The sequence below is a fragment of the Drosophila suzukii genome, chromosome X (assembly GCF_043229965.1).
Source record: "Drosophila suzukii chromosome X, CBGP_Dsuzu_IsoJpt1.0, whole genome shotgun sequence".
Taxonomy (NCBI): Eukaryota; Metazoa; Arthropoda; class Insecta; order Diptera; family Drosophilidae; genus Drosophila; species Drosophila suzukii.
In genome coordinates, this window is record NC_092084.1 from 27209813 (window position 1) to 27225011 (window position 15199).

At 33.3% G+C, this 15199-nt stretch overlaps 2 non-coding genes across 2 annotated transcripts; both read left to right on the forward strand.

Moving 5' to 3' along the window:
• The first annotated feature begins 5712 nt into the window (after nt 1-5712).
• LOC118879050 (5.8S ribosomal RNA) lies at nt 5713-5891 on the forward strand. Its single transcript, XR_005015537.1, has one exon. It is a non-coding gene; the product is annotated as a 5.8S ribosomal RNA (ribosomal RNA).
• A 403-nt stretch (nt 5892-6294) lies between these two features.
• Nucleotides 6295-10264, forward strand: LOC118879292 (large subunit ribosomal RNA). The gene has a single exon (XR_005015696.3). It is a non-coding gene; the product is annotated as a large subunit ribosomal RNA (ribosomal RNA).
• The last annotated feature ends 4935 nt before the right edge of the window (nt 10265-15199 follow it).

A 15199-nucleotide genomic window follows, 5' to 3' on the forward strand; every position in this document is an offset into this window, starting at 1 on the left:
GCATATCCATATAAATGTATGGATATGCATAAAAATCCATACAAAAGTGAAAAAAAATAATGTATTGAAAAATATACATATATTTATATAAGTGAATCGTATGGATATGGCTTATAGGTATAATACCTATAAGGCATAACAATGTATAATCTAGCAAGTATACATCGAAATATGAAGGAATTGTATAGATATGGCATATAAATGCCATATAAATAAGAATAAATTGTATATCAATGCAATAAGATATATAAACCTAGTGAGGGGCGGCACTAGTAAATGAATCGTATGGATATGGCTTATAGGTATAATACCTATAAGGCATAATAATGTATAATATAATAAATATACATTAAAATATGATTGAATTATATAGATATGGCATATAAATGCCATATACTTAAGAATAAATGGTAAAATTTACCCGTATATCACTGAAACACGATATATAAACCTAGTGAGGGTGACACTAGTACTGTAAACATGCTTTTAGAAGATCATGGGTCCAAAAACTACTATAGGGAGGTGGTCGTTGGCGGGCCCCTCCTCGTATTGGTCAAAACCTATGTTATGCATATAAGTTTGTCAATACTATTAAGACCGCCAAGCATATCCATATAAATGTATGGATATGCATAAAAATCCATACAAAAGTGAAAAAAAATAATGTATTGAAAAATATACATATATTTATATAAGTGAATCGTATGGATATGGCTTATAGGTATAATACCTATAAGGCATAACAATGTATAATCTAGCAAGTATACATCGAAATATGAAGGAATTGTATAGATATGGCATATAAATGCCATATAAATAAGAATAAATTGTATATCAATGCAATAAGATATATAAACCTAGTGAGGGGCGGCACTAGTAAATGAATCGTATGGATATGGCTTATAGGTATAATACCTATAAGGCATAATAATGTATAATATAATAAATATACATTAAAATATGATTGAATTATATAGATATGGCATATAAATGCCATATACTTAAGAATAAATGGTAAAATTTACCCGTATATCACTGAAACACGATATATAAACCTAGTGAGGGTGACACTAGTACTGTAAACATGCTTTTAGAAGATCATGGGTCCAAAAACTACTATAGGGAGGTGGTCGTTGGCGGGCCCCTCCTCGTATTGGTCAAAACCTATGTTATGCATATAAGTTTGTCAATACTATTAAGACCGCCAAGCATATCCATATAAATGTATGGATATGCATAAAAATCCATACAAAAGTGAAAAAAAATAATGTATTGAAAAATATACATATATTTATATAAGTGAATCGTATGGATATGGCTTATAGGTATAATACCTATAAGGCATAACAATGTATAATCTAGCAAGTATACATCGAAATATGAAGGAATTGTATAGATATGGCATATAAATGCCATATAAATAAGAATAAATTGTATATCAATGCAATAAGATATATAAACCTAGTGAGGGGCGGCACTAGTAAATGAATCGTATGGATATGGCTTATAGGTATAATACCTATAAGGCATATTAATGTATAATATAATAAATATACATTAAAATATGATTGAATTATATAGATATGGCATATAAATGCCATATACTTAAGAATACATGGTAAAATTTACCTGTATATCACTGAAACACGATATATAAACCTAGTGAGGGTGACACTAGTACTGTAAACATGCTTTTAGAAGATCATGGGTCCAAAAACTACTATAGGGAGGTGGTCGTTGGCGGGCCCCTCCTCGTATTGGTCAAAACTTATGTTATGCGTATGCATATGATTTTGTCAATACTATAAAGAAAACTTGTTTTGTACATACAAAACTAAATGAATTATATGGATATTGAAAAATAAATGGCATTATATCCATATAATGAAAATATACTTGTATTCTCTTATTATAAGAGAGAATACCATATGGGTGGTTGGCAAAGAGAATTGAAAATACCCGAATTGAAGATATTGGGTTCAAAAACTACTATAGGGTGGTGTAGCAAATAAAGTTAAGACCATATATCCATATAATGGATATACACATGTATTCTCTTATTATAAGAAAGAATACCATATGGTTGGTTGGTAAAGATAATTGAAAATACCCGAATTGAAGATTACGGGTTCAAAAACTATTATATGGTGATGTAGCAAATAAAATGAAGATGATATATCCATATAATGGAATTATATGTGTATTCTCTTATTATAAGAGAGAGTTTCAAATGGTTTGGTGGCAAAGACAATTGAAAATACCCGAATTAAAGATAATGGGTCCAAAAACTACTATAGGATGGTCAATGGGCCGGCCATCTCCTATTGACAATAGTCGGTAGATAAGATATTATCCGTCAAATTTGTTTCTGTGTTCATTTATGAATATGGGACTTGGCTCCGCGGTTAATATTTTAAGCCCAAGATAATAAAGTCGAAACAAAGGCCAAGTGTTTCTATTATACATAGAATAACAAATTGTTTCCCAATTTTATCGTTAATGAAACCTATTTAAAACCAAAAGAGGCAGGATTGCTAGATATACATTGTAAATGTATATTTGACCTTTCTGCCTCTATCTTAACTATTTAATATTAGTTTACACAAAAAAAGGCGTAAAAGCGAATTATAAATATATTTTATTATTAAAGTACATATCATATATGCGCTCGGTTTTATATTATATATTACCAAAGAGTCTATATGAATATATACAGATAAATTTTAAATTTATCATCAAAATACAAATGATTTAACTCAATATTATATATTGGTTAAACAAAAATTGTACATGTGTGGATACAATAATGACGTATGTCGAACAAAAATGATATTTTAGAATGAAATATGCATATATAAAGAAAATATTATTACATATTACAAAATATTGTGTTTTAAAGAAGATAAGATATTTCTTTTTTTTAAACATCAATAATTAAAAAACTTGTTATTATTAGTGGCGAAACAAGTATATATTGAAAACAAACGTATACGAATGCTATATAAAAATGGCCGTATTCGATAGAAAACAATCTATAAAATTTATATTGCTAATTTCTATTCAAAAATATGAATGAAATATGAATAAAAACATTATTCTGGTTGATCCTGCCAGTAGTTATATGCTTGTCTCAAAGATTAAGCCATGCATGTCTAAGTACACACGAATTAAAAGTGAAACCGCAAAAGGCTCATTATATCAGTTATGGTTCCTTAGATCGTTAACAGTTACTTGGATAACTGTGGTAATTCTAGAGCTAATACATGCAATTAAAACATGAACCTTATGGGACATGTGCTTTTATTAGGCTAAAACCAAGCGATCGCAAGATCGTTATATTGGTTGAACTCTAGATAACATGCAGATCGTATGGTCTTGTACCGACGACAGATCTTTCAAATGTCTGCCCTATCAACTTTTGATGGTAGTATCTAGGACTACCATGGTTGCAACGGGTAACGGGGAATCAGGGTTCGATTCCGGAGAGGGAGCCTGAGAAACGGCTACCACATCTAAGGAAGGCAGCAGGCGCGTAAATTACCCACTCCCAGCTCGGGGAGGTAGTGACGAAAAATAACAATACAGGACTCATATCCGAGGCCCTGTAATTGGAATGAGTACACTTTAAATCCTTTAACAAGGACCAATTGGAGGGCAAGTCTGGTGCCAGCAGCCGCGGTAATTCCAGCTCCAATAGCGTATATTAAAGTTGTTGCGGTTAAAACGTTCGTAGTTGAACTTGTGCTTCATACGGGTAGTACAACTTACAATTGTGGTTAGTACTATACCTTTATGTATGTAAGCGTATTACCGGTGGAGTTCTTACATGTGCTTAGATACTTGTATTTTTTCATATGTTCCTCCTATTTAAAAACCTGCATTAGTGCTCTTAAACGAGTGTTATTGTGGGCCGGTACAATTACTTTGAACAAATTAGAGTGCTTAAAGCAGGCTTCAAATGCCTGAATATTCTGTGCATGGGATAATGAAATAAGACCTCTGTTCTGCTTTCATTGGTTTTCAGATCAAGAGGTAATGATTAATAGAAGCAGTTTGGGGGCATTAGTATTACGACGCGAGAGGTGAAATTCTTGGACCGTCGTAAGACTAACTTAAGCGAAAGCATTTGCCAAAGATGTTTTCATTAATCAAGAACGAAAGTTAGAGGTTCGAAGGCGATCAGATACCGCCCTAGTTCTAACCATAAACGATGCCAGCTAGCAATTGGGTGTAGCTACTTTTATGGCTCTCTCAGTCGCTTCCCGGGAAACCAAAGCTTTTGGGCTCCGGGGGAAGTATGGTTGCAAAGCTGAAACTTAAAGGAATTGACGGAAGGGCACCACCAGGAGTGGAGCCTGCGGCTTAATTTGACAGATTGATAGCTCTTTCTCGAATCTATGGGTGGTGGTGCATGGCCGTTCTTAGTTCGTGGAGTGATTTGTCTGGTTAATTCCGATAACGAACGAGACTCAAATATATTAAATAGATATCTTCAGGATTATGGTGTTGAAGCTTATATAGCCTTCATTCATGGTGGCAGTAAAATGTTTATTGTGTTTGAATGTGTTTATATAAGTGGAGCCGTACCTGTTGGTTTGTCCCATTATAAGGACACTAGCTTCTTAAATGGACAAATTGCGTCTAGCAATAATGAGATTGAGCAATAACAGGTCTGTGATGCCCTTAGATGTCCTGGGCTGCACGCGCGCTACAATGAAAGTATCAACGTGTATTTCCTAGACCGAGAGGTCCGGGTAAACCGCTGAACCACTTTCATGCTTGGGATTGTGAACTGAAACTGTTCACATGAACTTGGAATTCCCAGTAAGTGTGAGTCATTAACTCGCATTGATTACGTCCCTGCCCTTTGTACACACCGCCCGTCGCTACTACCGATTGAATTATTTAGTGAGGTCTCCGGACGTGATCACTGTGACGCCTTGTGTGTTACGGTTGTTTCGCAAAAGTTGACCGAACTTGATTATTTAGAGGAAGTAAAAGTCGTAACAAGGTTTCCGTAGGTGAACCTGCGGAAGGATCATTATTGTTTAATATCCTTACCGTTAATAAAAAAATTTGTTTTTATTATAATAACATTATTATAGTAATACAAATAAAATATTAAATTGCCAAAAATATGATCTATATATATATAGATCAAATACAATTTCGAAAAAGCAAGTCGAAATATAATAATTGTAATAAGAAATATATAATATATAAATATATTATTGCAATAAATAAGAGAAATAAATAAGCAAGAAAGCAAAAGCAAAACAAATAACAAATTCGAACAAGCAAATCGAAATTATTTGATATTATTATTATATTGTATATTAAATGCAATTAATAAAACACTGTGTGTATATGGACCATAATATACACGCGTTGCGATATGTATTGTTCATCTCAGTTATGCGCATACATTGGATAATGCAACAACCTAAAATGTACAATGTTGTACCTGATTAATACAGGTTAATGTTTTATATAAATTTCAATATATATCGCTAAAAAGTATTTAATACCGTAAATGCCATTAAAAAAATACTTGATATATTATTGGTTATATGAAACTAAGACATTTCGCAGCATTCGTTTTAGGTATAAAAATAAATTTATTGAAGGAATTGATATATGCCAGTAAAATGGTGTATTTTTAATTTCTTTCAATAAAAACATATATGACAATATTAACAAACCAATATATAAAACTCTAAGCGGTGGATCACTCGGCTCATGGGTCGATGAAGAACGCAGCAAACTGTGCGTCATCGTGTGAACTGCAGGACACATGAACATCGACATTTTGAACGCATATCGCAGTCCATGCTGTTATGTACTTTAATTAATTTTATAGTGCTGCTTGGACTACATATGGTTGAGGGTTGTAAGACTATGCTAATTAAGTTGTTTATACAAATTTTATAATGAAATTTTATAAGCATATGGTATATTATTGGATAATAATAATTTAATTATTTTATTCATAATATTAACAAATATATGAAAAACATTATCTCACATTAGTAAATTAATTTGAATGTGAAAAACGAAGAGAAATATTTTCTTTTTCAATCAAATAATACTGAGAAATGTCTAGCATAAAAAATTTATCTAGAATTGTCTCTTATTAACGATTAGAAAATAGAAAGCCGTTGACTATATTATTATTCTTCGTTGATTCGTTAGACCAAACAAATGCCATACAAATATATATATATAAATATAACGAATTTAATAAAATGTTTTATCATTATATATAAAGAATTAATTGCAAATAAAAGTTATACACAACCTCAACTCATATGGGACTACCCCCTGAATTTAAGCATATTAATTAGGGGAGGAAAAGAAACTAACCAGGATTTTCTTAGTAGCGGCGAGCGAAAAGAAATCAGTTCAGCACTAAGTCACTTTGTCTATATGGCAAATGTGAGATGCAGTGTATGGAGCGTCAATATTCTAGTATGAGAAATTAACGATTTAAGTCCTTCTTAAATGAGGCCATTTACCCATAGAGGGTGCCAGGCCCGTATAACGTTAATGATTACTAGATGATGTTTCCAAAGAGTCGTGTTGCTTGATAGTGCAGCACTAAGTGGGTGGTAAACTCCATCTAAAACTAAATATAACCATGAGACCGATAGTAAACAAGTACCGTGAGGGAAAGTTGAAAAGAACTCTGAATAGAGAGTTAAACAGTACGTGAAACTGCTTAGAGGTTAAGCCCGATGAACCTGAATATCCGTTATGGAAAATTCATCATTAAAATTGTAATATTTAAACAATATTATGATAATAGTGTGCATTTTTTCCATATAAGGACATTGTAATCTATTAGCATACAAAATTTATCATAAAATATAACTTATAGTTTATTCAAATTAATTTGCTTGCATTTTAACACAGAATAAATGTTATTAATTTGATAAAGTGCTGATAGATTTATATGAATACAGTGCGTTAATTTTTCGGAATTATATAATGGCATAATTATCATTGATTTTTGTGTTTATTATATGCACTTGTATGATTAACAATGCGAAAGATTCAGGATACCTTCGGGACCCGTCTTGAAACACGGACCAAGGAGTCTAACATATGTGCAAGTTATTGGGATATAAACCTAATAGCGTAATTAACTTGACTAATAATGGGATTAGTTTTTTAACTATTTATAGCTAATTAACACAATCCCGGGGCGTTCTATATAGTTATGTATAATGATATTTATATTATTTATGCCTCTAACTGGAACGTACCTTGAGCATATATGCTGTGACCCGAAAGATGGTGAACTATACTTGATCAGGTTGAAGTCAGGGGAAACCCTGATGGAAGACCGAAACAGTTCTGACGTGCAAATCGATTGTCAGAATTGAGTATAGGGGCGAAAGACCAATCGAACCATCTAGTAGCTGGTTCCTTCCGAAGTTTCCCTCAGGATAGCTGGTGCATTTTAATGTTATATAAAATAATCTTATCTGGTAAAGCGAATGATTAGAGGCCTTAGGGTCGAAACGATCTTAACCTATTCTCAAACTTTAAATGGGTAAGAACCTTAACTTTCTTGATATGAAGTTCAAGGTTATGATATAATGTGCCCAGTGGGCCACTTTTGGTAAGCAGAACTGGCGCTGTGGGATGAACCAAACGTAATGTTACGGTGCCCAAATTAACAACTCATGCAGATACCATGAAAGGCGTTGGTTGCTTAAAACAGCAGGACGGTGATCATGGAAGTCGAAATCCGCTAAGGAGTGTGTAACAACTCACCTGCCGAAGCAACTAGCCCTTAAAATGGATGGCGCTTAAGTTGTATACCTATACATTACCGCTAAAGTAGATGATTTATATTACTTGTGATATAAATTTTGAAACTTTAGTGAGTAGGAAGGTACAATGGTATGCGTAGAAGTGTTTGGCGCAAGCCTGCATGGAGCTGCCATTGGTACAGATCTTGGTGGTAGTAGCAAATAATCGAATGAGACCTTGGAGGACTGAAGTGGAGAAGGGTTTCGTGTGAACAGTGGTTGATCACGAGTTAGTCGGTCCTAAGTTCAAGGCGAAAGCCGAAAATTTTCAAGTAAAACACAAATGCCATACAAATATATTATATTATATAAATCAAGCTAATTAATATACTTGAATAATTTTGAACGAAAGGGAATACGGTTCCAATTCCGTAACCTGTTGAGTATCCGTTTGTTATTAAATATGGGCCTCGTGCTCATCCTGGCAACAGGAACGACCATAAAGAAGCCGTCGAGAGATATCGGAAGAGTTTTCTTTTCTGTTTTATAGCCGTACTACCATGGAAGTCTTTCGCAGAGAGATATGGTAGATGGGCTAGAAGAGCATGACATATACTGTTGTGTCGATATTTTCTCCTCGGACCTTGAAAATTTATGGTGGGGACACGCAAACTTCTCAACAGGCCGTACCAATATCCGCAGCTGGTCTCCAAGGTGAAGAGTCTCTAGTCGATAGAATAATGTAGGTAAGGGAAGTCGGCAAATTAGATCCGTAACTTCGGGATAAGGATTGGCTCTGAAGATTGAGATAGTCGGGCTTGATTGGGAAACAATAACATGGTTTATGTGCTCGTTCTGGGTAAATAGAGTGTCTGGCATTTATGTTGGTCACTTGTTCCCCGGATAGTTTAGTTACGTAGCCAATTGTGGAACTTTCTTGCTAAAATTTTTAAGAATACTAATTGGGTTAAACCAATTAGTTCTTATTAATTATAACGATTATCAATTAACAATCAATTCAGAACTGGCACGGACTTGGGGAATCCGACTGTCTAATTAAAACAAAGCATTGTGATGGCCCTAGCGGGTGTTGACACAATGTGATTTCTGCCCAGTGCTCTGAATGTCAAAGTGAAGAAATTCAAGTAAGCGCGGGTCAACGGCGGGAGTAACTATGACTCTCTTAAGGTAGCCAAATGCCTCGTCATCTAATTAGTGACGCGCATGAATGGATTAACGAGATTCCTACTGTCCCTATCTACTATCTAGCGAAACCACAGCCAAGGGAACGGGCTTGGAATAATTAGCGGGGAAAGAAGACCCTTTTGAGCTTGACTCTAATCTGGCAGTGTAAGGAGACATAAGAGGTGTAGAATAAGTGGGAGATATTAGACTTCGGTTTGGTATCGCCAATGAAATACCACTACTCTTATTGTTTCCTTACTTACTTGATTAAATGGAACGTGTATCATTTCCTAGCCATTATACGGATATATTTATTATATCTTATGGTATTGGGTTTTGATGCAAGCTTCTTGATCAAAGTATCACGAGTTTGTTATATAATCGCAAACAAATTCTTTAATAAAACGGTGCATTTATGTATTTTTGATTTGAAAATTTGGTATAACTCCAATTACTCAGGTATGATCCAATTCAAGGACATTGCCAGGTAGGGAGTTTGACTGGGGCGGTACATCTCTCAAATAATAACGGAGGTGTCCCAAGGCCAGCTCAGTGCGGACAGAAACCACACATAGAGCAAAAGGGCAAATGCTGACTTGATCTCGGTGTTCAGTACACACAGGGACAGCAAAAGCTCGGCCTATCGATCCTTTTGGTTTAAAGAGTTTTTAACAAGAGGTGTCAGAAAAGTTACCATAGGGATAACTGGCTTGTGGCGGCCAAGCGTTCATAGCGACGTCGCTTTTTGATCCTTCGATGTCGGCTCTTCCTATCATTGTGAAGCAAAATTCACCAAGCGTTGGATTGTTCACCCATGCAAGGGAACGTGAGCTGGGTTTAGACCGTCGTGAGACAGGTTAGTTTTACCCTACTAATGACAAAACGTTGTTGCGACAGCATTCCTGCGTAGTACGAGAGGAACCGCAGGTACGGACCAATGGCACAATACTTGTTCGAGCGAACAGTGGTATGACGCTACGTCCGTTGGATTATGCCTGAACGCCTCTAAGGTCGTATCCGTGCTGGACTGCAATGATAAATAAGGGGCAATTTGCATTGTATGGCTTCTAAACCATTTAAAGTTTATAATTTACTTTATAAACGACAATGGATGTGATGCCAATGTAATTTGTAACATAGTAAATTGGGAGGATCTTTGATCACCTGATGCCGCGCTAGTTACATATAAAAGCATTATTTAATACAATGACAAAGCCTAGAATCAATTGTAAACGACTTTTGTAACAGGCAAGGTGTTGTAAGTGGTTGAGCAGCTGCCATACTGCGATCCACTGAAGCTTATCCTTTGCTTGATGATTCGATAATAAAAATGTTGCAAGCGGCATAATAATTTATGCTTGCTTGCAACAGCGCAGAACACGCGCAAAAGGTCTACTAATATAAGAGACCTATAAAAGAAACAATATATTATTATAAATAAATATTGAACAAACAAAATGTATCGTCATCTTTATTAGTGACGCGATGATAAAGTGGCAAACATATTCCATGTATAAATATTCCTATGGTATTTTGATAATGCAAGTAAAGAGGACATATATAAAAGTAAGTGTATGTTCCTCCAATGGTAGCAGCGGTTGGTTGGTTGGTGTCTGCTCCTCTTATTGTTCAAAACTTATGTTATGGTAGCAAGTCTGTATCGTCATATTATTAGTGACGCGAAAAATTAGTGGCAAACAATATTCGATGTATAAATATTCCTATGGTATTAATATTCAAATGAAGAGACCATTCAAATAAAGAGGACATATATAAAAGTAAGTATATGTTCCTCCAATGGTAGCAGCGGTTGGTTGGTTGGTGTCTGCTCCTCTTATTGTTCAAAACTTATGTTATGGTAGCAAGTCTGTATCGTCATATTATAAGTGACGCGAAAAATTAATGGCAAACATATTCGATGTATATAAATATTCCTATGGTATTCAAATTCAAGTAAAGAGACCATTAAAGTACAGAGAGAGGCCATATAATAAGTAAGTATATGTTCCTCCAATGGTAGCAGTGGTTGGTTGGTTGGTTGGTTGGTTGGTTGGCGGCTGCTCCTCTTATTGTTCAAAACTTATGTTATGGTAGCAAGTCTGTATCGTCATATTATAAGTGACGCGAAAAATTAGTGGCAAACATATTCGATGTATAAATATTCCTATGGTATTGAAATTCAAATAAAGAGACCATTAAAATAAAGAGGACATATATAAAAGTAAGTAATGGTAGCGGCGGTTGGTTGGTTGGCGGCTGCTCTTATTGTTCAAAACTTATGTTATCAATATGAGTTTGGCAATACAATAAAGAAGACCAATCTAATCCATATAAGACTAAATGGATTATATGGATATGCTTAGGAAACCCATATATTAATAAAAAAAAATTTATGTATAGAAAATTATACATATATGTATTTATATAAATGAATCGTATGGATATGGCTTATAGTAGATATAATACCTTTAAGGCATATTAATGTATAATATAGTAAATATATATACGTTGAAATATAAATGCATTTTTATATATATGGCAGCATATAAGTGTCATATGAAAAATAATAGAGTTTACCCATATATCACTGAAATGAGATATATAAACCTAGTGAGGGGCGGCACTAGTGAATGAATCGTATAGATATGGCTTACAGGTATATTACCTATATGTCATAATATGGTTTAATATTATAAATATACATTGAAATATGAATGAATTGTATAGATATGGCTTTTAAATGCCATATGCATAAGAATAAATAGAATGATTAACACTTATATCACTGAAATAAGATATAAAAACCTAGTGAAGGGTGGCACTAGTACTGTAAACATGATTTTGGCAGAGCTCGGGGTAAAAAACTACTATAGGGAGGTGGTCGTTGGCGGGCCCCTCCTCGTATTGGTCAAAACCTATGTTATACATATGAGGTTGTCAATACTATAAAGAACGCCAAGCATATCCATATAAATGTATGGATATGCATACAAATCCATACAAAAGTGAAAAAAAAATAATGTATTGAAAAATATACATATATTTATATAAGTGAATCGTATGGATATGGCTTATAGGTATAATACCAATAAGGCATAACAATGTATAATCTAGCAAATATACATCGAAATATGCAGGAATTGTATAGATATGGCATATAAATGCCATATACATAAGAATAAATTGTATATCAATGCAATTAAGATATATAAACCTAGTGAGGGGCGGCACTAGTAAATGAATCGTATGGATATGGCTTATAGGTATAATACCTATAAGGCATAATAATGTATAATATAATAAATATACATTAAAACATGATTGAATTATATAGATATGGCATATAAATGCCATATACTTAAGAATAAATGGTAAAATTTACCCGTATATCACTTAAACACGATATATAAACCTAGTGAGGGTGACGCTAGTACTGTAAACATGCTTTTGGAAGATAATGGGTCCAAAAACTACTATAGGGAGGTGGTCGTTGGCGGGCCCCTCCTCGTATTGGTCAAAACCTATGTTATGCATATAAGTTTGTCAATACTATTAAGACCGCCAAGCATATCCATATAAATGTATGGATATGCATAAAAATCCATACAAAAGTGAAAAAAAATAATGTATTGAAAAATATACATATATTTATATAAGTGAATCGTATGGATATGGCTTATAGGTATAATACCTATAAGGCATAACAATGTATAATCTAGCAAGTATACATCGAAATATGAAGGAATTGTATAGATATGGCATATAAATGCCATATAAATAAGAATAAATTGTATATCAATGCAATAAGATATATAAACCTAGTGAGGTGCGGCACTAGTAAATGAATCGTATGGATATGGCTTATAGGTATAATACCTATAAGGCATAATAATGTATAATATAATAAATATACATTAAAACATGATTGAATTATATAGATATGGCATATAAATGCCATATACTTAAGAATAAATGGTAAAATTTACCCGTATATCACTGAAACACGATATATAAACCTAGTGAGGGTGACACTAGTACTGTAAACATGCTTTTAGAAGATCATGGGTCCAAAAACTACTATAGGGAGGTGGTCGTTGGCGGGCCCCTCCTCGTATTGGTCAAAACCTATGTTATGCATATAAGTTTGTCAATACTATTAAGACCGCCAAGCATATCCATATAAATGTATGGATATGCATAAAAATCCATACAAAAGTGAAAAAAAATAATGTATTGAAAAATATACATATATTTATATAAGTGAATCGTATGGATATGGCTTATAGGTATAATACCTATAAGGCATAACAATGTATAATCTAGCAAGTATACATCGAAATATGAAGGAATTGTATAGATATGGCATATAAATGCCATATAAATAAGAATAAATTGTATATCAATGCAATAAGATATATAAACCTAGTGAGGGGCGGCACTAGTAAATGAATCGTATGGATATGGCTTATAGGTATAATACCTATAAGGCATAATAATGTATAATATAATAAATATACATTAAAATATGATTGAATTATATAGATATGGCATATAAATGCCATATACTTAAGAATAAATGGTAAAATTTACCCGTATATCACTGAAACACGATATATAAACCTAGTGAGGGTGACACTAGTACTGTAAACATGCTTTTAGAAGATCATGGGTCCAAAAACTACTATAGGGAGGTGGTCGTTGGCGGGCCCCTCCTCGTATTGGTCAAAACCTATGTTATGCATATAAGTTTGTCAATACTATTAAGACCGCCAAGCATATCCATATAAATGTATGGATATGCATAAAAATCCATACAAAAGTGAAAAAAAATAATGTATTGAAAAATATACATATATTTATATAAGTGAATCGTATGGATATGGCTTATAGGTATAATACCTATAAGGCATAACAATGTATAATCTAGCAAGTATACATCGAAATATGAAGGAATTGTATAGATATGGCATATAAATGCCATATAAATAAGAATAAATTGTATATCAATGCAATAAGATATATAAACCTAGTGAGGTGCGGCACTAGTAAATGAATCGTATGGATATGGCTTATAGGTATAATACCTATAAGGCATAATAATGTATAATATAATAAATATACATTAAAACATGATTGAATTATATAGATATGGCATATAAATGCCATATACTTAAGAATAAATGGTAAAATTTACCCGTATATCACTGAAACACGATATATAAACCTAGTGAGGGTGACACTAGTACTGTAAACATGCTTTTAGAAGATCATGGGTCCAAAAACTACTATAGGGAGGTGGTCGTTGGCGGGCCCCTCCTCGTATTGGTCAAAACCTATGTTATGCATATAAGTTTGTCAATACTATTAAGACCGCCAAGCATATCCATATAAATGTATGGATATGCATAAAAATCCATACAAAAGTGAAAAAAAATAATGTATTGAAAAATATACATATATTTATATAAGTGAATCGTATGGATATGGCTTATAGGTATAATACCTATAAGGCATAACAATGTATAATCTAGCAAGTATACATCGAAATATGAAGGAATTGTATAGATATGGCATATAAATGCCATATAAATAAGAATAAATTGTATATCAATGCAATAAGATATATAAACCTAGTGAGGGGCGGCACTAGTAAATGAATCGTATGGATATGGCTTATAGGTATAATACCTATAAGGCATAATAATGTATAATATAATAAATATACATTAAAATATGATTGAATTATATAGATATGGCATATAAATGCCATATACTTAAGAATAAATGGTAAAATTTACCCGTATATCACTGAAACACGATATATAAACCTAGTGAGGGTGACACTAGTACTGTAAACATGCTTTTAGAAGATCATGGGTCCAAAAACTACTATAGGGAGGTGGTCGTTGGCGGGCCCCTCCTCGTATTGGTCAAAACCTATGTTATGCATATAAGTTTGTCAATACTATTAAGACCGCCAAGCATATCCATATAAATGTATGGATATGCATAAAAATCCATACAAAAGTGAAAAAAAATAATGTATTGAAAAATATACATATATTTATATAAGTGAATCGTATGGATATGGCTTATAGGTATAATACCTATAAGGCATAACAATGTATAATCTAGCAAGTATACATCGAAATATGAAGGAATTGTATAGATATGGCATATAAATGCCATATAAATAAGAATAAATTGTATATCAATGCAATAAGATATATAAACCTAGTGAGGGGCGGCACTAGTAA